Source organism: Sorghum bicolor, chromosome 6 (assembly GCF_000003195.3).
Source record: "Sorghum bicolor cultivar BTx623 chromosome 6, Sorghum_bicolor_NCBIv3, whole genome shotgun sequence".
In the NCBI taxonomy this organism is placed as follows: Eukaryota; Viridiplantae; Streptophyta; class Magnoliopsida; order Poales; family Poaceae; genus Sorghum; species Sorghum bicolor.
Window position 1 is genome coordinate 18,798,871 of NC_012875.2, and position 20,667 is coordinate 18,819,537.

The 20,667-nt window shown below is 40.7% G+C and overlaps 1 long non-coding RNA gene across 2 annotated transcripts; it reads right to left on the minus strand.

The window, feature by feature from the left end:
• LOC110436240 lies at positions 16,331–17,996 on the minus strand. 2 transcript variants are annotated; one of them, XR_002454046.1, is made up of 3 exons: positions 17,534–17,996; positions 17,326–17,389; positions 16,331–16,778 (listed from the first exon to the last, which is right to left on the minus strand). It is a non-coding gene; the product is annotated as an uncharacterized LOC110436240 (long non-coding RNA). The 2 variants fall into 2 exon arrangements; XR_002454047.1 differs by having other exon boundaries at positions 17,326–17,392.

Sequence of the window (20,667 nt, forward strand, 5' to 3'; positions counted from 1 at the left end):
TAGAAATAGACAAACACCAAAACTCATGGAATTCTGTCAGATAAAACCCTAAGTCTAGATGTTGATTTCATTTGGATCCTTTTCTTTGTTTCTTTGATAATTAAATTTGATACTTAAGGACCGTCAACAAACTCCCCCAAGCTTACCTCTTGCTCGTCCCTGAGCAAGGATAGAGTCAGCAATGGATTAGAAGTTGTTGCAATATCTTAAAAATTTGACGGTACACATGCTTTTAAATAAGATCTCATCTCTGAGTTAGAGTAAACTGTCAAGAATGAAAACTTACTTACTTTACCTCTCACCATGGGACTTGTAACCGTCACTTCTGTCTTGAGTAGTTAAAAGATAGAACAGTCTAGCCAAGTGCCATGTCTCTTATTCTTGATCAGCTATAGCTCTGGGGTTTTTGCAGATTTTCAAATAAAACTCAGAGATTCCTTGTATGACTCTCTCATATCTCTCTTTTATGGTATTTCTGGATCCTTACCAAGGCAATGATGGTATATGCCTTCTCTCAAGATATGTAGTATTTGTGGTATAAAGCATAGTGACATTATCTTCTCTCTCACCCTACTCTAATAAGGCTTGATATCTGGAGCTCATAGGTGGGAGACAGTTAATACATACTTACAAGACATTTATTGCATAGTCAAACCATGGATCCAGAGAAACAAATCAATAATCCAAATCAAGATGTGCATGTGTGGTGAATGAATGGTGTATGGTGATGATGGTAATAACAATGGTGAAAGTCTAATTCTACTTTTGCTCTTTTGAGGGGTTACATACCTTCCTTGCTTTTTGAAACTTTATGAGGAGAATGAGATGCTCTTCTTTTTCTTTCCTCTCAGGTGGTTATCTTGTACCCCTAATTCTACTGTCGGACACTTGTCCATTTTTACCTCTCGTCTCACTTTTTCTTTCTTTTGAGGTTCCGGGCACTTGCCCCTTTTTATTTCCTCGTTTATATATATATATATATATATATATATATATATATATATATATATATATATATATATATATATATATATATATATATATATATATATATATATATATATATATATATATATATATATATATATATATATATATATATATATATATATATTTCTCTTTTCTTTCTTTTTTTTCAGAGCACTAATCTCTTGAGATAATATAGCAAGTGGTAGTAACCAAAATATTTGGAGCATTTATTTCACAGGGAATAACAAGGATATGAAAATGTTTTTGACTATTCTCTCCCGGATTAGGAGTAGAATATTTTTGGGTGATTCTGGAGATGGAAATGGATGGATATATGTGGATGGTACTTCCGGAGTAGAAGTAGCATATATGAGTGAACGTGCAAGTGAATCTTGATTTAACCACATGACAAGCTCTTAAGGGTCTACACAGCTTGACCACACTCAATGCTCATAAGCAGTAAAAAGTAAATGTATGGTTCATAGTCTAATAAGCATGTAGATATGGCTGTGGTAGGATTTTAAACTCTCATCATACAGGAACTCATCATGCAACATTTTAAAGATTTTCAAAGATAAAATTCTCCAGAATTCTAGCATCTCTAGGAACAGATAAACAGCAGCTCAACCTTCCCATATCGTATCCGTTAACAACTCAGACTTCAGATCAAGTTTTCATCCCACAAGTTTAGGTCTAGAGTAAGCTTTAAATTATAACAGTTATGTCTAAACTTGAGAGGGAACTTCAAAATTGCAAATTAGGCAGAGCAACTATTCATCATATCCATGCTAGAGTTTTATTATTAAGATTCAGATTAGCATAGCGACTTTATTTATTTATTAAACATACTAAGCAAAAGATATATATAAGCACAAAATCTTTATTTTGTTTTTCATAGTTTATGTATTTTAATATTCTAATATAAGTATAAAGATAGGTAGAAATACTTAGCGAGAATAATGGGGGTGCTTTCCCCCAAGCTGAATTTTGACGTAATTTCTCTTGATGTAGCTAGCAGGTGGCAGAGGTGTATTTGAAAGTCAGCAGCATTCTGACAGCGATTAGAATGTCCTCCGTCTGCTAGTCTTCTTGATTCTTAAATTCTGTGGAGCTCAAATAGACAACAAAGCTTGTGGAACTAATTAAGTGTTAGCATCAATATCTAGCCTTCATCAATTGAGCTTCCTGAATGAATGTTATTTATTTAGTAGGATCATACACTTATTATTATTATTATTATTATTTTATATTTTTATTGTAAGATGAAAACTTATTTATTTTATTTTTATGCCACCACAGTGAATGTACTTATGAGTTTTATGCCGTGAGCATACTCACATGGGGCTTACTATTTTTTAACATTTTTATTTTCTTTTCAAGATAGCATGAACCTGATTAACTAAGCAAATTATAATTGAATAATTGAAAGGAAAGGGTAACTACCAAGTTTACCTCTTGGCAAGGCGTTCGGTATTTTTAAGTCCTCTGAACGGGACTCTCTGTTTTCTGAGTCGTCCTGGGATTCGCTAGGTGGCGTAGTCGGTGATTCCGGCGGCGCCTCTCTTCGTGTATAACTATCTTCTCCCTCTACACCTGACTCGGTGCTACGGTCTCCTCAGGACAGTTCTGTTCAAGCTGTATGACTTCAGTCCTTATCACTTTTCCTTCGTAGTCTACCCATCCGTTCTTGATGATTTGCCTAGTCTTGGTTGCGGTTGCGTCGTCTTCTTGTCCTGACCTGCTTAGATTCTTCAACTATATAGTTATGGTCAGTAAAATAGTTACGTACCTTCTCAGAGGGGAAGTACATGTGGACTTCTCCGGTTCCAATGTAGATGATTGCTTTGATAGTGTTGAGGAACGGTCTTCCAAGGATGGTGGGTGGATCATATTCGTCTTCTCCCATGTCAATGACCTGAAAATCATCTGGAGCTGAATATATTGGTTGTAGGGGCATGGTTCCATGCAGGAGCTGATAAGTGACTGCGGCCATTATGTTGTCGTCAAATCCGGTGTCGTAGAGTGTCTTCTGAAAAGAGTATCCATTGATTGCGCACTCGATGCTTGGAACACCAGGGTCGTCCTTCTTGATCAAGAAAGGTGACTTGAGTCGACGATGTTGACCTCTTCCGACAAGGATCCAATGTTTTAAGTCTTCTGGACAAGACTTTCCACCATCTTCATCCTTTAGGTGCATCAATTGATTAGGTGTGGACCTTGACGTCTGCACCTCTTGATACGGTGTCACCCATGTTCTTCTTTGCCCAGCAGTTCAAAGTATGGTGTTGGCAATATCCTGCTCAGTGTGTTTGTGCTCATAGATCCAGGTCCTTCACTTGGTGGAGTCTAGGAGTTGTAAAACTCCTCCATGTTTTGCTTGAAGTGTACCTGTTCATAGAGACAAGGCAGAGATCAAGTGCATGAGCTCTGTTGGTGGAAAACACCAACAGAACCAAAAGTGTATTTGTTCTTCTCTAACCTTAAGCATAGTGAGCAAGACAAAGTTGATGGATAATAAGATCATGAGTGTAGTATTTGAAACATTTGTCAGATCAGATGGCTCAACCTAATGGAAAGATAATCTATCTATATTTATGTTTTGTTTATATCTTCCAAATATTGAATGTGCAACATATTAGCTTATATGTTTAGGAGCGTGGGATCACGAAGGTAGTACTAAGAACAGAGATTAAAGGACTAAACATGTTGAATTAATTGAGTTGGTTAATCTGGAGTTATAAATCACACATGTTTGTCTCTTTATTTATGTGAATGCTAGAACCAAGGAGAAGCTTATAAAAGCGATAGTCAAGTACCTTAAGGTATTACCTTACTTGAAGAGTGACGGTACAGTATCACCTTGTGGAAGCTTTCCTTTCTTAGCGGTTGTGCATCGTGTTTGTGGCACCCTCCATGAATCATCTCTTATGAGCCACGTCTTTCTTGTGCAAATTGTTAAACTTCATGTGTCACTTTCTTCATCTCCAATGCGAGTTTATCTCAGGACTTCCCAGGTTGATATTGAAAGTTTTCCTGCAGGGGTTAGTCCAACAAAATATCCCATATCTACTATAGCATACTATCAGCTTAAAAATCAACCTAGACACCATGTCCAATTTGATTTAGAAGGGCATTTTAACCTAAGCACCATGCTTAATTTAAAATCCCTTAGAAGTAAGATCATCATTCCTAAACTAAGCACCATGCTTAATTAAGAGATAAATGAAACTATTCCAAACCTAAACATATACTAAAGCAAATAAAGGTAGCATGAGAGCATTTATAGAGATCTACTTAAGTGGAGATGAAGTAGTGTAATTAGTATTTAACAAATTGATCATGTCTCAAAGGTATAGACAACCAACGTAGCAACATGGCAAAAGATGTTTTTATGTAAAGTACTCCCCCAAGCTTGAATTTTACAAAATTCAAGTTTGGATGAATTTAATTCAATGTTGTGTGATGGTTGGTTGGACATACCCTGTGCTTGTCATTCATCCGATCTTCTTGCTCCAATCCTGGAAAGGTTAGTGACATGAATACCCGAAGGAATATTTCTACAATTATCTTTATATGCTCAATACACAAGGCAATGTTGCAAATAATTAGAAGTTCATGTTATGATCTGATAAGTGCTTGTTTTAGGACACTAAGCTTGTTCTTGGGAAACCATCAAGTTATGTTGGTGAAGTGGTTTCCCCTCCAACACCTACCTATATCAAGATCAACTCAACGAGATCTGCAATATTTATTATAGACATATGCATCGACAACCGCCCTTTTAATGTTTTTATAAATGAAGAGGAAGAGGGGGTTGGAGATCTCAAATGTGGTAAGGATGGAGAGACAAATTGATTGGAGAGATGTTTTATATGAGCAAGGACTGGGTGAGGTATTTATGAAATAACTTCCATGCTCACAGTTGTTTCTCTCAAACTCCAAGGATGATTCTTCATGAATGCTTAAAATTCCTCTAGGATTGTCTCTCAAGTTTGTTTTATCTAACCATTCAATGGTGATAGCACATGGATTTTTAATGCCCTCTAGCCATTGATGTTGCTCTTCTCGATCCTCCTTCTTATGCATGGGATGTCTAGAGAGGTTCATAGGATTATTGGGAGGTTCAAGAGAAAGAGCATAGTAGAAATTATTAAGCTCATGGATGGGATGGATAGCCGAATTAAGGGATTGAAATGTTTGGAAATCGGCTATTGAAACTTCCTTTCCTCGTCTGGGAGATGATTCCTTCTCTATCTCTAAGATTATTCTATGAAGACTAGTACAAGAAGGATGTCCACGAATGAAGACATACCTTCTTTTACTAATAGATAAAGAAAGAAGGACTCTACCAAAGGTCATACGATTAAGACCAATGTGAAAATATCTAGGAAAAACATGGTCTTGTAGGGCTAGGTCTAAACCAGAATTTATAGAAAGATTAATAGATTCCCTAGGTGTGGCTAAAAGTGCATTATCTTTTTGATTAAAAGATAGGACCTCAGCTATAGAAAAGGGTTGGTTTTGACCTATTGCAATCAACTTCGGACCCAGATCATAATTAGGGGCAGGACGTGTTGACTCCCATGGTCTATGGCTGGTTTCCGAAGGTGCAAAGAATTTAATAATAGGTATGGAATTTGAGTTATCCATAAAAATAAAAAGACAAAAGAATAAAAGTATAAAAGTATAATACAAGATAATAGCAAGACTCAAAGTTATCTCAGCAAACCGTCTTTCTCCCCGGCAACGGCGCCAGAAATGCTTGTTGATATTTGGGAACGCAATAAGGAATTGATCCGCAAGCGCACGGATATCGGTGAGCATTTCACCCGGGAGGTTTTCCAGAGTTATCGTATTTATATTTTTACCACTGGGAGAAAGGGTGCATATGACTAACCGGTCTATTACTACTACCCTTTAGGCACAAAGAATGTCTTTCGATGTGAGTGATAAATAGAGAACACTGCAACCGTAGTCTCCTTCTAACCTTGGTAAGGATGATCTACTGTTCTAATGGGGAGGCTAATAGAATCTAGACACCACAAAGGATGTTCAACCCGCACCTATAAACCCTATCCTTCCTGCTAACGAGATGTGATCTACAAAGGTAGCTCGGAATTGTCATGTTCCTCACTACTACCACGGTCGAGCTAGTCAGGGAATATCTATGAGTACCCCAGCCTAAACACCACGTTTATGCCAGCATTGATTACTCTAAACTCTACGCGAAGAGATTAAAGTAAACTCATAAACCAGAAGAACAATAAAACAAGAACTTACTAGAATTTAGAAGTCGAAATACTGAAGAATCCTAGGAGCAAGCTTCGGGTTAGGAGAACTTGATCCCGCAGGTACAAGCTTGGAGTAGACACCGACAGGCCGGGCTTCCTCCAATCTACACCTCCACTCTATCTCTCTCAATCTAGTAGAAACTACAAGATCTATTTCTACCTTACATTGGTTGCTAAGCCTAAAAAGAAATATTAATTAGAGAAGAGGTTTTCCTTCGAGGGCACCCCTCAATCTCTATGATAATTTCTTCATGTCTCCTCCAGGGGCCAGGGGGGTCTCCTTATATAGTCGTCCCCTTCTATGCGTTTTTGGGTCGATAGGCGAGGTGGTACTATGTTTTCCTTGATCCAATAGGACGGTGGAGATCTCCCGAGAGAAAGAGTCCTGATTGGGCTCGGCAGGTGGGCGGGCGCCCAAGGAAACTGGGCGGGCACCCAGGTCCTGACCCCGTTTTGCCTCCGCTTCGGTCTCGTGGCTTCTGGAGTCTTCTAGATGGTAGAAAATTGCGCGGTGCGTTGATATCTCTATGTAATCCTGACATGTGGGCCTTTCTTCCTTATTTCCTGATAACCCCCTGCAGAAATAGACAAACACCAAAACTCATAGAATTCTGTCAGATAAAACCCTAAGTCTAGATGTTGATTTCATTTGGATCCTTTTCTTTGTTTATTTGATAATTAATTTTGATACTTAAGGACCGTCAACATCTGGCAGCAGAGGAAGATCCACAGGTTCAGGAGACCTTGCTACGTGTCTACTCTCGACGTCCTCGTGACCCTTCAGAAGCAGCTGGGCCTCTTCTTCAGCTCCACCTCGACGTTCAGGACGCTTCACCTCGACCACTCATGTTCAAGGACGTGCTAGAGTTGAGTCCAACAGCGACGACGAGTGATTTCTCTTCTTTTCTCTTCTCCTTTTGGTGTTTGACGCCAAATGGGGAGAAAATTAGAGGGGTCAAATTATTTTCGAGATCTAGCTGCGCTTCTTGTCCTATCTTTTGAGAGTAGTCTTTTAGGTTGTGAGAGAAAACCATTGAAAAACTCTATTTTATGTATTATCACTACCTTATCTCACTATTTGCTTTAGATATGGACTTGTTTTTAAAACCAGCGTTTTTATTATTTAGTTTCAGTTCACTGTGTTGTCTCTCCTCTCTAGTTTCTGCTGTGTTTTTCTGGCTGTTGTCTGACTGTTGGGTATTAGGCCGGCAGTGCCGCCCTATGCCTCAGCAGCCAAGCAGCTCTGCTGTTTAACTATCTGATTGTATCACGTCTTGTCTTGTGACACTTTGCACAACACCCCTCAGCACGCATGGATGTAGGGGGAGGTCCTCCTACTTGAAGATGTAAGACCTTGCATCATAAAGCAAGCTCTTAGGATTCAATCCTCATTTACATCTTCAGGGGGAGGCCCCTATAATCCTGCCTCGAAAATCTTAATTCTTGTTTATATTGTTGAAAGCACTAATTAGGTTGTCATCAATCACCAAAAAGGGGGAGATTGTAAGTGCAATCAAGCCCTATTGTGGGTTTTAGTGTTAATGACAACGAAATTAGAAGACTAACATGTTTTATCGAGTTAATGAGCAGGGGATCAATTTATGGAAATGATGTACAGGTTGCTGGTATTCTAAAAATATGTTTGAGCTGATCCAAACTCAAGGATGTGTTACTTCATTTTATTTTCTTTATTTGAGTTCAGGAAAAGCCGTACTATAAAGGGGAATTCTAGAATTGTTGGTCAACTGTGCAACCAGATGCTCATCTTCACAAAACAACATCCTCTTTCTTAGCCAAAGCAGCACGCAAAACAGTTTCTTTCTTAACCTGCTTTGGCCAGGGCAGCAGTGACGCCCATAAAGGGTGGCAGTGCTGTCCTCTCCTCCTCAGACAGACCAGAGCTCTCTCTCTCTCTCTCCTCCTTTGTTGCTCTCCATCCCTCAAGCAATCTTTGACTCCAACCTTCAATCCTTGAGAGAAAAGGCAGCAAAACTTGATAAGAGAGTAGATCCACTGATTCCCAAAGTCTAAGAGCATTTGGTTCACGTTTGGTCGTTGGTTCTAGGGTTTGTTACTCGTGGAGCTTGCTCCTAGCTGGCTAGGCGTCGCCCATGAGCTCGCCCTATTGTCTGGCAGCCTTGGGAGGTAAACTTGTTTTGCAGCTAAGAAATTACCCCTCACTTCAAGAGTTCACTCTCTTGACTTGAGAACGAGGGTAGGGCAAGCCTTTGTGGCAAGCCTAAGCCTATTGTGGCTTCCTCAACAACGTGGACCTAGGCAAGCCTTTGTGGTGGCTGAACCACGGGATAAATCACTGAGTCTTGTGTGCTTCTTGCAGATTATTTCTCAAGTTATGCTCTTCTAGGGTTTGGTGGCCCGATCTAGTCTTGAGAGACTTTTCTGTGATATCCAGTCTTCGTACTGGGTCTTATCTTCATACTGCAGGATTGTGTTCCTCACCACCTATGTTTACTTTCTGCAAAGTTTCATCACCTTCGGTATTCTATTTGAAGGCCGGCAGTGCCGCCCTATAAGGCCGGCAGTGTCGCCCTCTGTTTTAACAAAGTTTCGAGTTGAATTTTTACATGCCTATTCACCCCCCCTCTAGGCCTCTTTAACTTCCAGGAGATCCTACACATTTCATAACTTAGTTGCATATTAACTACGATGATGGTCAAAGGAATTGAGTCTCCCAATTGGGGAGCAACGATGATTCGAACCGCTTAGCAATCCAGCTGGAGTTCCTAACCACCCGAAATATGTAGAACCGAATATTGCATATGTCAACCCAAATCTGGCTTTCCCAAGATCTGACCAAGTTTGCGGCACCCGAGAGCACAGTACTCCAGCATCCAGCCGATTTGCTAGGAGGGTACACGCTACTCTCGCCACCGCTCGACGCCCAGTGCGCGAATAGCCGCTCTCGTCGAGGAATTACAAGACCGGACTTATCGAGGGCAAGTGGCTAGTACTATAAATTCTCAATCTAGCAAGCCATCAACGGACCGGTCCTTAATCGACATAGTTGGAGACACTACTTTAAGACTCCATTCTTAAAGAAAGTCGACCGACCGGTCTCAAGTTGAAACATCATTGACAATAAAAGTATTCCACAACAACCCTTCAAACTTTCTTAGTTGAAACCCTATCTAATAAGTAGGGATAAGCATTAATATGCAATTTTAAAATAAAATAGGTGCCAAGGACAGGATAACAAATATCAAGGTAGTAAATGCAACAAATAGGTTAAACCCAATTCTAGACTACGTAATGCAACATTTTTAATTCATAAGTGATAAAAAAATTAAAACATTCGAGGAAGAGTTAATGCATCCGGGGCTTGCCTTGGTTGCCGAGCTGAGTGGGTTCCTCGGAGACTTCCCAAGTATCGGTTCCAACTTCCTCGAACAGAACACCGACCTTGGGGTTCGATTCAACGGTCACTCCTTCGGTCACGTGCACTGTACGCAAAATGATGTATGCTCATGATATGCTTATGACAACATGTAAGATGGATTTAGTTGAGTACAACTTTCCTTCTCGGGGCAAAAAACAATTTAAAACAGTAATTAAAGGTTGTTTACCACTTTAGTATTTTTACCCAAGAGGTTGCAACAGTAAGCTAAGACATTTCTTAATTCATAATTATTCTTATTCAACTGATTATTATTCTCACTTATTATAATTAAACATTAATGACAGTAATTAAGCATTAGTACCAAATAATAATTAAATGCCAGAGGTCATTAAGGTTAATGACCTCAGGTCATCACACAATCCCAAAATCACTCAAATCCTAATTTGGAAATTAAGCTAATAATTATCTAATTATTTTAGGATTATTATTTAATTACTACTTAAGGTATATTAATATTTTATTCAAACATTATCCAAATACCACCAAAATTTTTGTGAAGCTAGGAAATATTACTCAGAGACACCTCACAAATTTTGGTGATTTTTGAATATATAAATAAATCCCTAAAAAGCATGAAAGTTCTATTTACTAAATAAAGGACACAATTTTTATACATGATCAAAGTATCAGAAAATGAAATCTAATATTTTTCCTATATTCTACTCACTGCACAGAACCTATACAAAAATTTTCACTATTTTTGGATCTACACATATGTTTCTACACAAAATCAAACTTAAATCACTTTTGGTATAAAAAGAAAAAGAAAAACAGTACTGCTGCCAGCCCACTCACCCACGGTCCAGGCCGGCCCACGCACGCGCGCCTCTCCTACAGGTCGCTGACGGGGGATCCCACCCATCAGTTTCCTCTTCCTCCTCTCGCCACCGGCCCAGCAATGCACAAGCACGCCGTCGGCAGGGTCCCTGTTGGCATTTCTTAACGTCATCACTAGGAACAGGGTTTAATCCATCCTCAGCAACGATGTCAGAAATGTCGTGATAACACTTACTAATGCAATCATCAAGATTAGAGTATAAATCTATCCTAAGCAACGGTGCCAGAAATGCTTGTTAGCATTTCTTAGCGTCGCTACCTAGAATAGGATTCTGCTTTACTCATGATAATGACATTGGCAGTGTTATATTGGCAGATCCGTAGCATCACCACCTTGAATAGGAAGCTAGATCTACCTTCCCGATAATGGTGCCTTATTACCGTTAGGGTAGGGTTCCAGTTCTTAATCATGGTAGTGGCACTAGGATTGCCATGTTGGTATTCCTTAACAAGTCACTAGCTCGGCGCATGTCTACCAACAGTGTTAAGTATATACCGGGGTGATAGTTCCTTAGGTTTGGAGTTTAAGTACCGCAAGCGGACGGGAATTATCGTGTAGCATTTCAACCCGGGGATTTACCGAGTGTCGTATTTATAGGTTCGCTCTAAGGAAGGCTTAATATGTTAAGGATTCTAAGATAAGCATAGATCAAAGTAATTATGATAGCAATAATGGAATCAAAAGTCATAGCAGGTGATAAAGATTTATATGTAGAATAGTGATCCATCACAATCTAGGCATGGCATATGGGCTTAGGAATAAAAAGAGACTAAAAGAATGAATTGAATCAAAGAATAAACAAACAACCTATTGGAGCAGGTGTGGTCCTAGATACAGATCATGTCATAGAACAAGTTAATCATGTAATTATACTACTTAGATCTAGTCTTGTGTTTAGATGGTTTGGGGTTTTACGCGAGTAATGGTCTGCCAGCAACCTCCGCAACTATTTAGACTCCTACACCCTAGCCGAACGTGGAGGAATGCCAAGGACGGACAGGGCTGTCACCACCTGCCGCCATCCCCTCAACCGTGGACTAGGACAATGCATTTACCCGGCCTTTACACCCAAGCACCATGCTTACATGCAAAGAACCTACTCGACTCCCCCGGGTCCACGACCCTACGGATCGACAGGTAAGAAGCCTGAGCCTACTCAAAAGAGCATGATAAACCCCCATCTTCACACAAAGCTATTTCTAGGCAATTAATTAACATGAAGCAGTTAGACTAAAGTCCTAAGTGAGAATAATACAACATACACTTAGCACTAGTTCATATAATACACTACTAGCCCTAGGGTAGCATTATACTATAAGAAATATATACTAAAATGTATGTCATATCATTTTCACTAGAACTATATTCTAGTTCATATGCTAGCATCATAAAACAGGGCCTATGATCTATGTCATATACCATAGCATAAGAACTATACTCTAGTTCATATGAAGAACTATATCGGACATGATAAGGCATGGACTTGGAGTAAAGATATTCTTTATTCATACCCAAGTTTCTCTCCAAGGAGCCAAGCCCTCCTTGATAGCTCACCCAACTCTCTCTCTAAAAGCTAAAAGGAAAAACTAAGAAGATGTAGTGCTCAAGTGCCTTGAAGGTGGAGTGTTGATTGTGAATGTGATGAGATGAATGGAGCCTCCCTCTCCCCCTCCTTAAATAGGTTGGGAAGTTCGGTTCCCCATGGTGTAAACTGCAATTTGCACGTGGGGACTGCGGGAGGATAGGCTCAGCACCGCCTCTGCAAAAGGCGGTGCCGAGATGGGCTGGGCCCCGCTGGCCCCGGCCCGAAGCCCGTTGCCTTCCTCTCGGGCCCCTGAGTCCAGATCCACCTACAAATTGATGCACTTCTATATTGGGCTTTTGGGTACTTGTTTATTTGCGCATTTTTTGACGTGTCGGATTGCGCCTTTTTATTTTCTTTCCACCTGTATGCCTGTATATGATCTGCAAAATACAACTTGCACTACATGTGGAACTTGGTAAGCATTTAATAATTATATGTGAGTAAAATACATGCTTTTCTTCCTTTGCATGGACTATGTTGGCGGGGTAAATATGTCATTAAGAACCACCAACAGTCCCAACCCATGCGGAGAAGCGCAGCAGCTTCTCCTTCACCTCACGCCCCCCATTGCTACCGCCCACAGACGCTCTACCTTACTCATTCTACCTCAGCCACACGAATGGTGGACGGCCACATCGGTCGCACGTAGATTGGCTGCGCGAGCTCGGTAGAGCGCGAACTAACGCGTTAGAGAGCTTCCAGGGAGGGTGGGGAGTGCGGTGCTCACATCGCAGGGTTCAAAGAGGTGGCCTAAGGCGCTGGCGGCGGTAGCGGGTCTTCCGGGCGGGCACTCAGGGCTTGGCGGAGTTGTTCCGGTGAACCTGCTCACGTCCAAAGAAAAGTAACAAGCGCATGAGCTTCTCGGTGACGAGGGGAAGTGGAAACACCCGCTAGCAGGGCGCGTTACCTTCGAGAACGCTTGGCCACGAAGAGAGTTCATGGCGGCGGTTCTGGCCGGAGTTGAGGAAGAAAGATAGCGTCCGGGCGATTGGGTGGGGTAGGGAGTGCTCCTGGGTGCACGCTGGGTTCGCAAAGAGATAGCAAAGGTGATGGGGAACTCAAATTGGCCAGAGGGGTTGCGTGCAGGGTGTATTGGACGTTGGAGCTTCGTCAGGTAGCTTCGGTCACAGAGGCAAGGGAGCTTGAGGTCGGCCGCGCGGTGTGCTCAAAAGGACGAGGAGAAGAAGTCACGGGTGTCCACGTCGCACGGTGACACGGCCAGCAAGCAGCTGCGTGGCGGCGAGGCGCGCACGTGGCTGTGCACCGCTCGTGCAGTCGCGCGGCAGAGGCGCCCGTGATCCTCATCGGATCACTGTAGCCGAGCATATTCCCTCCTTTTCTGTTTTTTAAATTACTTCCAAATTTTGAATAGAAGTCAAATTTCTGTCAAAATAAAACTTGTTTAGAATTTTGAATGCTACAAAACATCTTTAAGGATCCAAAGCTGATTCTGAATTTAGAGGGAAGAATTTGAGCCAAACAGTTTGAAATTCAAATCATCAATTTGGGGGAAAAACTGATTTGAACTGGGGCAGAATAGAAATTCCAAAATTACTTTTGATTTTTCTCAACAACTTGAAAAACTCCCAAAATAAAAGTTGTTCACTTTAATGAGCTCTACAACTTTCATTTTGATCTCTTTTCAAGATTCCAAATAGATTTTGAATTGGGGATTAAAATTGAAAAGGGGATAATTTTTGGAAATCTGTATTTTCAAAATTACTTTGAATTTTGTATTGAAACTTCAAAAACTCAAAACACCAAAGTTGCACATCTTGACAAGATCTACCACTTTGCTTTTGGACTCATCCCCAAATTTTGCTTAGTTTTTAAGTTACACAAAAGGGGGTAAAAGCTAGGGTTTTTTTAAAAATTAGGGTTTTCTCCCATATTTCCTTATAACCCACCACTACTAAGGTTTATACAACCAACACAAGCATCAATTCACAACATAAGCACACTTTAATTCCCTAAGCACAATCAACCAAATTACACTTATTTTAAGTTGATGCATCAGGATGTGCTTAACAAATATGCTATGCAATGCTTATGATGACATGATCCAGTTTTAGTATCCGTAACATCAGGGATGTTACAGCCCTTCCCCCTTAAAGAAATCTGATCCCCAAGATTTAAAGCTTTAGGGTAAGTAATGGAAAAGGAAATGTGTCAAGCTAATCTATCATTGACTTTTTCACAAGACAGGAGGTTTAGGGAAGAACATCTCATTATAAACATACACGTACATTAGGTACATGCCTTCGATTACACCTTTATCCACCTTAGAACATATTTCTTTCTATTAACCACTAATCTGAAGAGAATCGTAAAACTCGGGAAAGTTCTCCATAAGATAGTCTTCAGATTCCCATGTGGCTTCTTCTTCAGAATGTTGACTCCATTGCACCTTGTACCACTTGGTGGTTGTCCTTTGGGTAACTCAATCTTTTTGGTCCAGTACTCGAATAGGATACTCTACATAAGTAAGGTCGGGTTCAAGCTCCACATCCACAAAATCTTGGACCTGGTCGGGCACTCGTAGACACTTCTTCAATTGGGATACATGGAACACATTGTGTACCCCGGATAACTGTTCGAGCAATTTAAGGAGGTAAGCTACCTGTCCACATCGGTCGATGGTTGGGAATGGACCAATGTAGCGAGGTGCTAACTTGCCTTTAACCCCGAAACGATTCACTCCTTTCATCGGGGATACTTTTAAATACATATGGTCGCCCTTAGCAAATCTTAGGGGTCGACGTCTTCTATCAGCATAGCTCTTTTGTCGAGATTGAGCAACTCTCAAGTTATTTTGAATTTGTTTGACTTTGTCTTCGGTTTCCTTTACCAAGTCAACTCCAAAGAACCATCTTTCATCGGGTTCAGACCAGTGTAATGGAGTTCGACATTGACGGCCATATAGTGCCTCGAATGGAGCCATTTTGATGCTTCCTTGATAGCTATTGTTATATGAGAATTCTGCTAGAGGCAGGCAGTCATCCCACTTGTGTGGGAAATTTAGGGCACATGATCTCAATAGATCTTCTAATATTTGATTAACTCATTTAGTTTGTCTACCTGTCTGAGGATGGTAAGCTGAACTGTCACTACAAGGAATATGTTAATCCATGACGAAAAATTTCCGTCACAGATCACAAAAAATTCGTCACTATGTAGCATCTGTGACGGTTTCAAATAACGTCACCTATTGAGCGTCATGGATTAACCTCCGTGACGATTTTCACAAAAATATCACAGATTAACAGAATCTGTGACGATCTCAAACCGTCACAATTGAGCCCAAGACCTAGTTAGCCCAGCCAAAACCCATTACCTTTGACAGTTCTAAGGCCTTGTTTAGTTCGCAAAAATTTTCAAGATTCTTCGTCACATCGAATCTTTGGTCGCATGCATGGAACATTAAATATAGACGAAAATAAAAACTAATTACACAGTTTACCTGTAATTTGTGAGATGAATCTTTTGAGCCTAGTTACTCCGTGATTGGACAATGTTTGTCAAATAAAAACGAAATGCTACAGTGCCCAAAAACGAAAAATTTTGCGAACTAAACAAGACCTAAATCGTCACAAATGAATTACCACATCATCTAGACTGCTTACGTGGATGTTGACATGGATACTTATATTACTAGTTAATATAGATGGAGCATCTCTAGGAGTTTGCCAAAACCACTTGCTATCTTTTATTTTTGGCAAAACTAGAAAAATGAATGGTCCAACAGTTTGGCATATGGCTTGGCAAAATATGACAACTTGCCATCCTTGAGTCCATCACGCGCAAATTTGCGCGCGGTCTCCGACTTGCCAAAACCTGCTGCTGTTGTTTACGTACAGGTGCTGCTGTGGCCATCAAATCTTCAGAGAGTTGACGGGGTGCTGCTGTTGTTCAGGATACAGTGACCGACATGATTGACCCGGTGCAAAGCCATAGCAGGAGATCAGATGTGACACTCTAAAGCAATAGTAGCCGGCAAATCTAGGTCTTGTTTAGTTCACCCTGAAAACCAAAAACTTTTTAAGATTTTCCGTCACATCAAATCTTGGAGCATATGTATGAAGTATTAGATATGATTGGATAATATTTGTCAAATAAAAACGAAAATGCTACAGTGCCAAAATCCAAAAGAAATTCGGAACTAAACAAAGCCCTCTCTGGTCATTATGACGATGAATCGAATAAAAGGCAACAGTGCCAACAGTGTCAAGTACGTACAAGTTCTTTGAATAGAAAAAATAAAAGTATTGACACTTTCAAATAAGACCAAATATTCTCTGAATAACAAAATGAAACGAAAGTACAGGTTCCTTGAATCAATATAGTAGTAGTGCGATGACAAATAAAAGTGAAATTTAGCTAATATAAATCTGGGTGTGATGATAAATAAAAGTGAAATTAGTTGATGGAGATTTGGAAGTGGGTCTACTTTTTAAATTTTACCAAGCACATATGGCAAACTATTGGAGAGACTACAAAATTACACTTGCCATATGTTTTAGCAACTTGCCAAATCACAAGATTTGGCAAGTAAATTTTGGCAAACTCTTGGAGATGCTCTAAGCAAATAATCAATGCAGCCGCCTCGGTAGAATGATGCTCGAAATAATGCTCTTTCATCAAGCACTTCTTCATATTATTTATCCACCAATTCCTTTCCTGAAAACCATGAAAAAGAAATGTTCAATCAAATGGTGATTCCAAGAACAAATATCACTGCAATGACAAGATAATATAGCACTACTGCTTGGTGATTTAGAAGACAGTAACAGCAGCAGCAAACTAGCATGTATCAAACCAATCTGACAGAAAAATCAATTCATACTTGTCACCCTCACAAAGCAAATGACTTTTCAATTTTAACTGCTACTAGCAAAGTAGTAGATGGGCTGTCAGTTTCAGTTCAGGAAATTTCTGCTGTAGTTTAGAGCAAAGAAATACATGGCCTTTCTTCTAACAGGAACCATCAAGATATATACACATGGAGCAGTCATTCATCTGTAGCTCTAAAATTTCAACTTTTAAGCTAACACTTGATAGATTTTACTAGCAGACAAAACAAAGAGAATGGAACTTTATCCTGCCACCGATGCCACTATTGCTAACTGAAATTAACAAAACAAAAGAGCAAGGCAATATCACCTTAATCCCAATCAGACTTATCTGAAATCAAGACATACTAGTTGAAGTAGAAACCAAGACATACCAGATGAAGTAGAAACCAACAAACTTTTCTGAAATCCCAATTTCCAGTCTTGCCTTTTGTGTGCCTGCTGAAAAACAAATGCTACTGTTACTACCTACATACCATAAAAAATGTCCAATATGCTTTAAAATTATTAAACTTCTAGCAAAGTAATAGATGACCTACAAGATCAGAAAAAAGTGGAGGAGCTAATTGGAAAATCCCTCACCTTCGAGCTCTTGGTCGTCCAAGTGGCCTGGTGCTGCGCTGCTGCTTAGCTCAGCTACAGAGCTCCTGCTTGCTTGCACGCAGGCCGGTGCTTACTTGCGGTGGTCATCCCTCACCTCCACTACTTGCTTGCACGGCGGGTCGGTGGCATGTCCTGGCGTCCCTCGGCAGGCGCCGCTGTCCGGCCGCGGCAGCGCCGCTCTGCAGATCTGCCATGCTGCCGCTCCTGTGACCGCCCAGCAGGAGGCCCCGCCCCGGTTGCCGTCCGCCTGCCCTGGCGGCTGCTGCCGCTCGTCGATGTCGAGCGCCACCACTCGCTGGAGCCGAGCAAGAACTAAGAGGCGAGATTAGGGTTTGCTGGATTGGGGAATAGGGAGGGAAGCACGAGCTGACTTGACACGGTCGCCGTCCGCATCGTGAGGAACTGAGAACAGAGAACAAAGGCCATCACGGTATCTTACTGGGCCACTGGGCCCTGTGCCCTTGCCCCTTGCCGTAATGGACAAAATTAAAGTAGAATACTACTCCACCATGAGTGAACAGGTGGTGCGGTGGTATGTATGTTTGTTTTTATGTGTTTGTGCTGGGTTCGACTCACATTTTGCCATTGGTTTTTAACTTATTTTTTCGTTTTATTTACTGAGCACGATTGAATGGGCCACGCCACTGTGGTCACAAAACATCAGCAAACAAATAAAATAGAGTTAGAATCACATCATACGCACATCCTATATATGCATCATATTTTTAGGTTTACCATATGCACCAAATGCATGCAACAAAGTAACAAAATTACCTAGTTCAAAAAATTTAACAAATCATCATTTGGGTTTGAATGTTTTTGCAAACACATTTTTATTTTTTCTTTGCCACAAACATATGATATCAATCTGATTGTTTTAGGCTAACTACAGTATGACGAATTTAAAATCATACACCATGACGATTCTAATAAAATCGTCATGAGATAGCGGGCTAAAAATATCCATTGGGCATATCCATGACGAAATAAAAATTATCGTCACAGATTGTGTCTATCAGTGACGATATGTGAATTTGTCACCAAAAAATCGTCACAGATGAACAAGTTTCTTGTAGTGTGTGTAGAAGCTCAGTGCCCAAGGATTTGTGGAGGCATTTCCAAAATTGGGAAACAAACTGAGTGCCTCTATCAGGCACTATCGTCTTCGGCACCCCGTGCAGACTTAATATGTGATCAAAATAGATCTTGGCATAGGTGACCGCACTATATATTGTTTTCACAGGTAAGAAATGTGCAGTCTCGGTGAGACGATCCACAATAACCCAGATAGAATCAAAATCTTTTGCCGTCCTAGGCAATCCCACTATGAAATCCATGCTAATATCATCCCATTTCCATGCTGGAATAGGCAATGGCTGCAACTCCGCAGTGGATCTGAGATGAATGGCTTTAACTTTTCGACAAGTGTCACACTGGGCTACATAGCGGGCTATTTCTATTTTCATTTTCATCCACCAAAACCTCTGTTTCAGGTCCTGATACATATTATTGCTTCCTAGGTGAATAGAATACCTTGTGTTAAGGGCTTCATCCAGGATTTGCTGATGTAACTCAGGTACCTTTGGAACTACTAACTGATTTTTAAACCAGATTACACCTGCATCATCCTTCTTAAAGTCTGTCGGTGCTCTATTAGCAATTTTCTCTTTGAGGTATTTCATGCCTTTATCTTCTTTTTGTGCTGTTATGTTCTGAGCTTCAAGATTGGAGTCAATCTTTAAATTGGCTAGACTTCCTTGCGGAATCATCTCCATTCCCAAGTTCTCAAGCTTTTGGCACAAAGTTATATCTCTAGGCGTTACTGTCAAGCAAATACAGTAAGCCTTACGACTGAGGGCATCTGCTACTACATTTGCTTTGCCTGGATGATAATGCACATCAAGGTCGTAGTCCTTGATTAATTTTAGGCACCTTCGCTGGTGCATATTAAGTTCAGCTTGAGTAAAAATGTGCTTCAAGCTCTTATGATCTGTATACAAATGACAATTGTTTCCCAGCAGGTAGTGGTGCCAGATCTTTAGGGCATGTAATACGGCGGCTAGCTCAACATCATGGGTCAGGTAATTCTCTTCATGTGGCTTAAGCTGCCTAGATGCATATTCAATCAGTCGACCCTCCTACATCAGCACACAGCCTATCCCTATTCCTGATGCGTCACAATACACATCAAAGGGCTTCTCAATATTCGGCTGCGCTAACATAGGTGCAGTAGTCAACAACCTTTTCAAGGTTTGAAAGGCTTGCTCACATTCAAATGACCAAACAAATCTTGTTTGATTCTTGAGCAATGTTGTGATCAGCTTGGCTACCCTTGAAAAGTCAGGAATAAAGCGGCGGTAATATCCTGCCATACCCAAAAAGCTACGGACCTCATGCACCGTAGTAGGGGGCTTCCAACTCAAGACATCTTCTACTTCGCCTGGGTCTACAGCGAATCCCTCTGCTGATAATACATGGCCCAGGAAATGAACTTTGTCCAGCCAGAACTCACACTTGCTGAACTTGGCATATAGTTGATGGTCTCTAAGACGGGTCAACACAATCCTCAGATGTTCAGCGTGTTCTTTCTTTGTTTTAGAATAGATCAAGATGTCATCAATAAAGACGACTGCGAACTTGTCCAGTTCTAGCATAAAGACGGAGTTCATTAAGTACATGAAGTGAGCTGGTGCATTGGTCAAACCAAATGACATCACTAGATATTCATACAGTCCGTAGCGGGTTGTGAAAGCCGTCTTGGGAACATCTTTCGGCTTAATCTTGATTTGATGGTACCAAGATCTCAAATCAATTTTTGAGAATACTTTAGCCCCAGCTAACTGATCAAATAACAGGTCAATGCGGGGTAATGGGTACTTATTTTTAATCGTCACTTCATTTACGGGACGATAATCAACACATAGCCTTAATGTCTGATCTTTCTTTTTCACAAATAAAGCTAGCCAACCCCATGGAGATGAACTGGGTTGAATGAAACCCTTCTCCAACAATTCTTGTAATTGGGTTTTTAATTCAGCTAGTTCCTTTGGTGCCGTTCGATAGGCTCTTCGAGAAATTGGGGCTGTCCCTGGCTTCAATTCTATACTGAATTG